Source organism: Peromyscus eremicus, chromosome 22, assembly GCF_949786415.1.
Source record: "Peromyscus eremicus chromosome 22, PerEre_H2_v1, whole genome shotgun sequence".
NCBI lineage: Eukaryota > Metazoa > Chordata > Mammalia > Rodentia > Cricetidae > Peromyscus > Peromyscus eremicus.
Window position 1 is genome coordinate 39,635,076 of NC_081437.1, and position 11,284 is coordinate 39,646,359.

Here is an 11,284-nt window from a genome sequence, read left to right on the forward strand (position 1 = left end):
CACAATATTTTTGGGAAATACAACATCACCACAGAGGTAGGCAATTCAAGATCACACAGGAAGTTGGGAAAATGGTTTGGTGGATAAAGCACTTGCCACACAAGTATGAGGATCGGAGTTCAGATCTCCAGATCTCACCTAAAAAGCCAGGTAGAGGTGGCAGCCTCCTTTAACACTCAGGAGGCAGAGAGAGCAATCCTTTGAGCAAACTGTCTCGCTAAATTAGCCTAAGTCAGTGAGCCCTGGGTTTAGAAAAAACTCTGCCAATAAATAAAGCAGAGAGCAGCTGGGAAAGATAACTCATATCAGCCTCAGGCATCCTCACTCAGGGACACATGGTATGCACACACTACACAAGCAAAATAAAATCTCAGAGTTGGGTGGGTTAATATTTTTAATTTTTTTTTTTTAATTTTAAGACACACACTGATCCCAATGCAGGAACCCCATAAGTAGATGTCTAGCTCAGGACCTCACGAATGTACAGGGCTTGACAGGAAAGGTTCAGTTGTGGCCTGCTCACTCTGTGAGGGATGCCTTAAGCAGGGATGTTGCTTCTCCATTCATTTCTGCTAAGGACCAGGGAAAAACAGGACTCAGAGGCTTCATCCAGTCCTCCAGCCAGAATGAGCTACAACAACAAATGCATGCATGTCACAGACAGAATCTTACCTAAGGATGAACCATTTCCAGGTTCTAAGGCAGGGGGCTTGCCAGTTACTTAAAGGTATGGCTTTTATAGCAAGACCATCAGGAAGGAGGTAGGTGGACCAGTTACCTTAACACCCATCACCCGAGACACCTTCATTCTGAGATTTCCATCTCCCCGGCCCCTGCAAACCCAGGAATGCAAAGCTTCCTGAGAAAAATGAGAGACTTGTACTGTAAGGTCATTCAAGTCCAATGTTTACCCAACACTTGCTAGTAGGGCTTATGCAAAGAAAGCACTATTCAGAATAAGGAGACCATGTGTAGACTTCAGTCTCTCCCAGAGGAGTGAGATGGAGTAAGTCTGTCCATGAATTTGAAAGATAACTGAGCTTCCTATTAAGTGATTATATATGCCTATATATTATTATTAGTTTTTGGCTGGACGCAAACTCGGTCTATAGAACAGGCTAACCTTAAATTCACAAGATATCTGCCTACTTCTGCTTTCTGGGTGCTGAGATTAAAGATGTGAATGACCACACCTGCCTCTGCTTATTTCTTGATGCTTGTGTGAAGACCAGCAATGATTGAGATTCCTGGCAGCCTCAGATTAGACACATGTGAGTGAGAATGTAGATGTTTGCTCCTACACTTCTTTCTAAAAGCAAGGCTCTCCTCATTCATTTCAGTGTAGAGGGAAGGTGTCTTATCAGTACCAATGATGGACTTGGTGTTCTGAACACGAAGATGCTTTAGTTCTGTCTTGTGCAAGACAGAACCACTGTGGCCAGCTCCTTTCTCATGTGAACTATGTCTCCCCTTTTCTCTTCTTGCTACTCTAGAAAAGCTAAATGGGGACCAGGACTGGACTCGGGGAGGGAAGGTAGGTCATGGTACAGAGCACAGCTGAGCAACCCTGATGCTCATGGCCCTTTCTGCAGTGAATGCTCCACCAGGAATGCCTTTCCCCAGATTCCTTTGCAGGGCACCATGTGACTGGTTCTTATCTGCAGGGTATGAAGAAAATGCAGCAACCCAGACACTGTGTGTTGCCTGCAGGCTGACACCTTCATTATGAACCCGATGCAGCGATACCCACCTCCTTAAAGATTTATGGCACCAGACATGGAAGAAGCCATAATATTCCCAAGAAAAAGATCCAGTTCCACAGGCCACATCCACATGCTATGTGACTGAGGCATAGACTTTTGTGTTAGATTTATGTTTATCTGGGTCATGATGTTCGTTTACCTTAGAAAGGTTCTAGCCTGTGTGTGGAGCCCAAGGGATGGGTTTAATCCCTGTCAGTTTAGAGCAAGAACCAAAGGTCCCACAAATCACAGAGTGTCTTCTCTTGATCATTAGCATAATTTAGCTCAGGAAGTAAATGGGCCATGGAGAGCCAACCTGGGGAAACTGGCGCTTCCTGCACCAGGCCTGTGTGAGCTGCCATCATCCCTGCTCTGGGTAGGACACTTCGACTCAAAGTTCAAGGACACCAACATAGTAAGATTGAAAGGGAAAATGATGACATAGAGTGTCTTTGGAGTTTGGAGTCGAAGGGGTGACTGGGGACCCCGTGGCAGGCTACTTGTTTCCTCTCTGTACACCTGCCCACCTCTTCCTTCTACAGATTTCTCTGGTAACCATTCCTCCTCTGTAGAAGAGCATATGGAAGCCATTCTCCCTCTAAGCTGGATTGGGTGTAACTCTCCAGGTCCAACACCTGACTAGGAGTTAACTTTGTTTTTCCCTTTATATAAGTTCCCAAGAGCTTGGTTCTCTTTTGATGTTAGGCCTTGGAGTATCACCAGCTGCTGATCTGCTTCCTTCCCATTCTGGTCAGTTGTGACCAGAATGGCATGGAGACATGAGGTGTTTCTTAAGTTAACTTTAGGGGTAGTGGGGTAATGAGCAGAATGTGGGTAATTACAAGTGGCATCTCTGGCATTAGAGCAGACGGTGAGATGTTGGGCAAAGGTCAACAATGTTTGCATGACACAAATACTACGTTTTATACTGACTCTGTTTTAGTTGTGTTAGGTGTCTGGAAAAAGTTCTAGAACAGCCCTTGTTCTTCAGCAGTGGATAGTTGACTTGGGAAGGGATTAAAAAATGATATGAATAATTCATTATGAATAATAGTTAAAATAGTAAAAAAAAATGTTAAACTAGTTAACAGACATAATTCATCACATTGAATGTTTTCTAGTGTCTCAGCCATGACACCTGGTTAGTGCTCCTCATAATTTCTTTCATTAACTCTTCAACACTAACAGTCTGCTTGGCATCATCAAGTATGGAGGACACAGGATTTTGGTGACCAGCTTTGGATCCAGAGATCCTCTGATTCTACTTGATTCCTACAACCCTCTGGGCTCTGCACTTTCAGCAATGTCCGGCTGCAGGAGACCTACCTGCTCAGATACCTCTTTGTGAACTTGTGGAAGGCTGACACCATAACACTGACCAGGACCTAGGGTCTTATCCTCTTCACGAGCAAGAAGGGAGTCACCATGGAGATGGTTTGGCCGAGACAACTGTGCTGAGCTGATAGTCTATGGAGCCAGGTCCTTCTCATTATAGCATCTTCAGATGAAACCTCACAAGATTAACAGAACTTAGGTAGAGTTGGACTGAGAGAGCCAGTTAAAATCAAATCACCCACATGTTGGGATAACAGAGACAAGGATGGGAGAAATGACCACAGTGCCTGCAGCTGTCAGGTTTAGTGAGGTCTTGACCATGAATTGTCCATGTCCACCATCACTTGTGGGTGTCAAGCATGCTGAGGTGTATGTCTGGCTTTAATTTGTAGTTTAAACCTTCTAGAATTTCCTTTCATTTACACACTCATCAAAGGACATTGCTAAGCTCTGACAGTACCAGAGACTCTGGGGATCGAAAATGAATAGACAAGGTTTGAGTATGAAGGAACACACAGAACCTTTGAACCGTGGCAAAGAATTCCACAAGAGTGAATTTCAATTTCTTTGTGAAAAGGGAGTATTCATACCTGCACCCCCGTGTGTGTGTGTGTGTGTGTGTGTGTGTGTGTGTGTGTGTGTGTGCGCATGCACAGGCCCAGGTGTGTGCATGCACACGTGGATGGTAGACACCCTCATGTGAATTTCTGCATAGCCTAAAGGAGACCATCAGATGTCCGGTTGATCACTTTTTGCTTTATCTCCTCAAGGTAGAATCTCTCACTTAGCCTGAAGCTTGCCATTTTCCAGGGAGGCTGGTTGGTCAGCAAGGCCCCAGCAATCCTCCCATCTTTCCCCCTCTCTCAGTTCTGAGGTTCAAGGTGTGTTTGGCTCCTTTAAACAGGTGCCAAAATCTGCACCCATACATGAAGGGCACAGCAAACCTTTTACCCAGCAAGCCATTTCTCTAGCTCCAGAATTGTTTCGAGGTGGAACTGGGCTATTAGTAAGAATGCCGAAAATTTCTCTGGGCATTGCTTTCAGCCTGGAGCTCAACACAGTGGTGGGCACACAGTGGTCATGCAGGAACTGCTAGGTCTCATGTTTTGCCCCGCCTGACAGGCTCCTCTTCAGCTCTCTCAAGGGAGCCTGACCTGTTTCTTGGATCCATTCCTGGTGGATGATATCCTTTCTCATCTGACCATTTGAAAAAGCAAAAAGGTCTCTTTTGCACGCATCTACTTTGCTGTAATTTTCTTGCTAGACCCCTGTGTACTTATTATCATCCCCTCCCTAAGGGGACACAGTACATGATTTGAAGTTAATCTTTTCTAGATGAATCTTCTCTGCTACGTTCGGGTTTGGTAGAAATGTCTGATACCAGGACAGTTCCACAGAACCCTTCACCACAGGGCTATTGCCCCCTTCCATGTCAGCTGTGCTACCGAGGATCTGAGTTTTTAATTAGTTTGGTTTTAAACTTCAATTGAAGGGATGCACGTGGCGACTGTATTTTCTAGTGTAACTTTAAAGCACCAAGAATCACAATATCAGTTGTTCTCTCATACATGCCATCCCCAAAGAGATCTAATGATATAGATACCAGCACCAACTTCAGGGAAAGCTAGCCAGTGAGGTACTCTGGCCTGTCTCCTCCCACAGTAGCATTCGTACCACCCCCACCCACCGTTACAGGCTGTGAGTCAGGCCCAAAGCACAGCAGTAGAACCCTGGAAGGCTCTGTGGCTTGAACACATGTCCCTGTGTGTGGGGGGGACCTAGACAGTGATGACTGCCTTCCAACCTCATGCTCTCAGACTGGGTGTGAAATAGGTCTCCTCAGCAGGGCCACCTTGTGTCCCTGTCTCCATGTAGGCAAAAGAGATAGGAATGAGACACACTCATGTAGGCGTCCGGCGGAGGCTGCTGAGCACGGTGGGGCAGGGTTGCTGTGGGTGCCGGCAGCTGGTACCATGTGGCACTCAGATGCCAGGGTGGAGGACTGTGATCCCAGACGGCCACAGCCTTGCTTGCCATCTGCTAGAAGTTGGGCAGAATTCAGTCTGACAACACTGAGCCAGACGGCTGGTACTAGATATTAGAAAATCTAAGCTGGAACTCTGGGTAGGTTTTTTTTTTTGTTGTTTTTTTTTTGTTTTTTTTTTTGTTTTTTTTAAAAAAAAAAACAAAGCTGCTTCTGAGCCTTGAGTTCTTAGCAAAGGAACAGAAGTTTGTTACAAAGCTAGCTAAGGGGCTGAGAGGCTTCATGATATCACCACTGTCTCTTTCCATTCCCTCCCTCTGTGCCTCTCTCCTCCCTCCCCTCCTCCCTCTTCTCTCCATCTGCCCCTCCTTTCTCTTTTTTCCTGCTTCCTCCCCAGACCCCATATTTAATTTCTTTCCCACTGTTTTTTTTTCTTTTCTACCTCCTTCCTCATCCTCTTCTCCCTTACCCCACCCTCCTCTCTCTTATCAAGGCACGGTTCCATTATGTAGCCCAGGCTAGCCTGGAAGTCATAAATTGTCCTGCATCCTCCCACATCATGGCATCATAGACCCAACGCCACCAAACCGAGCCAGATAAGTATATTTTTGAGACCTTGTTATGTGCTCAGAAGAGAGTACACCACACTTCCGTTCTTTAAGGGGTCATGCTGTGTTCAAACAGCATGCCGTCCAGCCGATCATTGCTCCCTTTGCCTTGTAGCTTGGGTCAGGACTTCCGTAAAGTCGTTGTAAAACACATTGCTTTCACCCTCATTGGACAAGGTTTGTTGAGAAGTCTAAGCAGGGTGAATATCAGGAACAGTCCTCAAAGACTGATTTTTCTCCTAAAGAAACCAAGAGGAAGTGCTGCATTCCTGGGCGTCCTTACCTGCTGGGCAGTAGGACTTCCTGATTTCCATTAGAAGCCCCAGGTCTTAACATTACAAGTTGTTGATCAGAAGGTCTGGGCTGGTGACTCTGTGACTGGTGATGTTCTGGGACTGGCCTTTGTCATGCGTCAGGAATGACTTTGGAAGATGGACACGGGACTAGCCTGTAAACAAAACTCTTTCTATTAAAAGTTACCATTGTCAGGTGATGGTGGCACATACCTTTAATCACAACACTTGGGAGGCAGAAGCAGGTGGATCTCTGAGTTTGAGGCCGGTCTGGTCTACAGAGTGAGTTCCAGGACAGCCAGGGCTACACAGAGAAACCCTGTCTCAAAGAAAACAAACGAACAAAAAATTATAGTTGCCATATTCAGATGTGAAGGAAAGGATTGCTGTGCTGTTCCCGGCTGGCTGTGTCCTGGAAGGAAGCCAAAGAAATGCATTGCTGTGGTAAGCTGGGGAGGTATAAGATTTCCAGTCTGATATCACGACCACGTGACTACAAGTCTGTGACTGCCAGGCCTTTGGAGAGCTAAATGCGTAGAGGCTTTCTTGAAAACCAGCTTTCCAGCTGAAAAGGAACTCAGGGGATGTGTTTCCCCCAGAAGGTGGTTTCTGTCTGGCCCATGTTGAAAAGACATTAATGGGAAGACGCTGGTGTCTGAGGACGGGGAGGCAGGAAGTACAGCCTGGCCGATTTATGAGCCTGGAATTGAACACCTCAGCATCTCCAGCCAGTCTGGGCCAGGCCCCTCCTCCTTCAGTAGGAAGGCTCCGGCTAGAGGCTGGAGCCTCCGAATCCTTTTATTGATTGCTCTCCTTTGTCAAAAACTTCGAATGCGAAGTCTGCATGGGGCCTTTTGTGGTAGTTCTGTTTTGGTTCTGGACCTTGAATTATATAAATGGCAGTTGTGTTCCAAGCTGGGACCCATGGGGGATTCTAATTCATGGGTATTTTTGGAAGCCGAGATGGTTTTTACTAGGTGATTTCATTTTGATGGTGCTGGAATGCTGCGTAGTGAGCTCCGCAGTCTGGGATTGTTGCTAGTTTTGGAAAACATCCTCTCCCTCTCATAAGTAGAGAGATCTTCATTTCTTTGAATATAAAAAGAAAAAAAATTAAAACATGGGGAAGAAAAGTTAAATGGGCAAAGAACATTGTAAAGGAGATTAAAATGATCAGAGAAAACCTTTATCAAATGTAAGCTGTCCATAGAGGAGCCTTTCTATCCGCAGAAGAACCCAGCATATTCTCCAGATGTAACCAGTCTTCTCAACACCCTTCAGCCCACAGAGGGCTGGGAGGCCAGCTGGCCGGGAGGACTATCCATTGTTCCTTCAGGGACAAATGCCCTGGGTGCTTGGTTTGAGCCGCTTGTCAGTATTGACTGTCAGGTTGGCATGGCTGTGTCTCCTACGGCACTGTCTCTGTTCCGATAGGGGCTGGGCAAGAACAATATGGCTCCTAGAGAACAGTGAGACACAGCCAGTGCTAAGGACGCCCACCACACCAAGAGTGCCCGGATACAGACTGGGGATGATCTGTTGTCCTGTAATGTCCATGGAGAACTCTATGTTGAAGAGGACAGGGGACCAACCAAACTTGAGAGGTAGAGTTTAAGATGCTCCACCTCAGCTGGGCGGTGGTGGCGCACACCTTTAATACCAGCACTCGGGAGGCAGAGGCAGGCGGATCTTTGTGAGTTCGAGGCCAGCCTGGTCTACAGAGTGAGTTCCAGGAAAGGTGCAAAGCTACACAGAGAAACCCTGTCTCGAAAAACCAAAAAATAAAAAATAAAAATAATAAATAAAAATAAAACGCTCCACCTGTTTTAGAGAAGCTTTGCACCTAGAAAGATAGCCATTACCAAAAGAGAAGGAGAGAATGGAGGAAGATCAGTAAAAAATACAACCTGTGGAAATACTGTAAAGGAAACCTATTTATTATATTGTATGTTAATTTAAAAAAAGCTAATAAAAAGAAAATCCCAAGATGACAAATAATGGCAACATGGGGACTTTTTTTTTTAAGGACTCCTGGTGAATGGTTGGTAGAAAGGTGGGGCGGGGGGGGGGGGCACAGCCACCACAGGGAACAGCATAGAGTTCCAAAAGAAGGTACCTAGGACCCAGCAAACCCACTGTAGACACCAAAGAGAGAATAAACCACCTCATGAAGAAGGTGTCTGCCCTCCAGAGCTCATCACAGCTCTGCCCACAATGGTGGAGAGATGAAGGCAAGCTTCATGTCCATTGTCAGCCAGACTGGTAAAGAACACGCTATAATATAAACTTGGAATAATGTTCAGGCTGAAAAAAGAGAGAGCCTTATACCTCATGAATGGACATTCGGGAAACTGTGAAGTCAGCCTGACTCAGAAAGACAAACACACGCAATTTCACTTTCATGTGAGACAAAAGAGTAAGAATGATCTCAGGCACAGAGAGAGGCAAGGGGAACTGGAGTTCCTAAAGGCAGAAGACATGGGGAGGATTGGGCTCAGGGCTAGAAAGAAGGGGTGCACAGGCTGAGGAAGCCTGAGATCTCATACACAGCAGGAGTTAGCCAGACTGTACTAGGGGGGTTTATTAAAGAAGATGATGTTAGTTACTCTTGGAAAGAAAACGTAACTATATGAGATGGTAGCTACATTCAATGTCACCATGGAAACTAGTTTACTATCTATGTATTTCAGAACAGCCTGCTATTGACCCAGAGTATACACAATATAATTTATTCCAAAATAAACTAATCAGGGATGGAAGTTTCTGAGGGGATGTTGACATAGAAAGCAGATCTCTCATGTTGTTCAGGCATTTACCTGTCAGGACTGGGGGGTTGCTGGAAGGATAAGCCAAGTTCTCTTTGTGTCCCCTCACCCCAGCCTCATCAGGAGCTCCAGAACACACAGAGCTCAGATGAACTGTCAGGGGGTGCAGCCACACCTGGGGGCTGAGACAGACTGAGGTCTGACTCTTGTCTGAGAAGCTGTGAGGGTGGGTGTTTGGGTGGAGCTCACAGGGAGGAAAGGGAGAGCTGGGTGGCAGGGCTCTGGCATCTGGAGGGGAAGCAGGTGTGGCACTTGGCACACGTGTGTTTCAGAAAATCCACCCTCTATAAACTCTGAGTGCTGGATAGACTGTGAGGAAGAAGTCAGAATTCCAGAACACTGGATTTTGGGGTACACATTTCTTGCCAAAGCTGACTTCAACAAGGACCAAAGTGAGATCAGAAAGATCACCAACTCAAAGCCAGTGATGCTTCTGATGTCCTGATGCCTGGGGAGAAGGAGAAGAGTGTCCTTCAAGAGCAGCGTGGTGGAGATGACAGATGATGCAGCAAGTCTCTGTGAGTTGTGATTGCCAAGAAAATGACACTGTGGCAGAGGGGATGAAGGACATTCTGAAGTGCTCTCAGTGCATCTGTGGGGGCCTTAACATTTCCCCTCCATGTCCCCCCTCCTTCCTGGGTCTGCAGCACCTTCCCCAGGCTCAGTAGTGAAGCTGGAGGGCCAAGGCGAGGCCCAGTTAATCTTTGACCATTGTAGAGAGTGTGACTGATCTGGAGAACAGGGATCGGAGTGGGAAATCCTTAACACAACAGTCTATGGGGGAAATGAGGGAGCATTTCCCAAAGCTTCTGGTTAAAATAACAAACAAAGAATCAAAACCCCACAAAACAAAGCAAAAAAAAATGCAGAAGACCCCCTAAACCCCAAATAGATGATATGATAGAAGTTCATACCCACTATCCCCAAAGAGCCCACAAAATGCAGAACTTGAGACAGCCTAGAATCATCTAAGAACAGAGTCTTATAGAGAAGCTCTCTATATTTGGTGTTCCTATGGGTATGCCTATAAGCGATTTTCTTAGGTGGGTTCATTGAGGTGGGAAATCCTGCCCTGGTCTGAGTGAAAGGGAGAAAGAGCAAGTTAGCAGCAGCATGCATACATACAACTCAAGGCTCTCTGCTCTTGATTGTGGATGTAAGATGACCAGTTGCCTCAAGTTCCTGCCTTCTTGACTTGTCCTTCAGTGACTGACTTTCACCTGGATTTGTGAGCCAAGCATATCTTTTCTCCCTCAAGTTGCCTCCCTCAGTGTGTTTGTTTTATCACGGCCTCCAAGTAACTGAGCAGCTGAACTGTTCCCATGTCTCCTCTTGTAAAGCACACTTTTGCTTTTGTGGGGAAAAGTCTTCCTGAGCCTTGGCTCAGGTCCATTCCCATCTCTCTTCTTTGTCCCATCTGTTGTAGAAAACCTGTCTCATCCAGATGAGAATCTGTGGTACTTTAGATGGGACTCTTGCAGACTGAGGACAACTGTGGAGATGATGTAATCCTGGTCTATAGTTCTGAATGGAGTTTGTCTCTGCTCTTGGAGACGTGCCGTTAGTTGTGGTTCTAGCTAGGCTCATTAGGGTATTTTGAAGAGAACGTCCCTCATAAACTCATGGTCCGCAGTTGGAGGTTACGGGACCTTTAGAAGGTGTGGCCTTACTGGAGAAAGTATGTCACTGAGGGTGGCCTTTGATCGTATATAACCTCATCCCACTTCCAGTTCACGCTCTGCTTCGTGTTTATGCCTGAAGATGTGCACGCCTCACTTCCTGTTCCTGCCACCATGCCTTGCTCCCTGCCGTGACGGACTCTCTTTCTTCTGGAACCACAAACCAAAATAAACTCTCTTGGTTATCGCGTTTTATCATGGCAACAGAAAAGTAAGCGATGCTCTCATGTTATGTGGATGTGATGGTTTGGAGGAAAAATGGCCGCCATAGGCTCACAGGGAGTGGCGCTATTAGGGGGTGTGGCCTTGCTGGAGTAGATGTGGCCTTGCTGAGTAGGTGTGGCCTTGCTGGAGTAGGTGTGGCCTTGCTGGAGTGGGTGTGGCCTTGCTGGAGTGGGTGTGGCCTTGTTGGAGTAGGTGTGGCCTTGCTGGAGTGGGTGTGGCCTTGTTGGAGTAGGTGTGGCCTTGTTGGAGTAGGTGTGGCCTTGCTGGAGTAGGTGTGGCCTTGCTGGAGTAGGTGTCGCCTTGTTGGAGAGGATGTGGCCTTGTTGGAGTAGGTGTGGCCTTGTTGGAGTAGGTGTGGCCTTGTTGGAGTAGGTGTGGCCTTGTTGGAGTAGGTGTGGCCTTGTTGGAGTAGGTGTGGCCTTGTTGGAGGAAGGGTGTCACCAGTGGGGTGGGCTTTGAGGTCTCAGAAAACTCAAACCTGCCTAGTGGCTCACAATCCCTTCCTGCTGCCTGAGGGTCCAGATGTGGAACTCTCAGCTTCCCCTCCAGCACTGTGTGTACCTGCAGGCCACCACGCTGCACGCCATAATGAA

At 46.8% G+C, this 11,284-nt stretch overlaps 1 long non-coding RNA gene across 2 annotated transcripts; it reads right to left on the minus strand.

The window, feature by feature from the left end:
* Positions 1 to 427: 427 nt before the first annotated feature.
* LOC131897641 (uncharacterized) lies at positions 428 to 10,775 on the minus strand. Of its 2 annotated transcripts, none has more exons than XR_009375751.1 (4): positions 9,913 to 10,775; positions 5,953 to 6,117; positions 3,069 to 3,253; positions 428 to 631 (listed from the first exon to the last, which is right to left on the minus strand). It is a non-coding gene; the product is annotated as an uncharacterized LOC131897641 (long non-coding RNA). The 2 variants fall into 2 exon arrangements; XR_009375752.1 differs by having other exon boundaries at positions 5,953 to 7,051.
* Between the last annotated feature and the right edge of the window lie 509 nt (positions 10,776 to 11,284).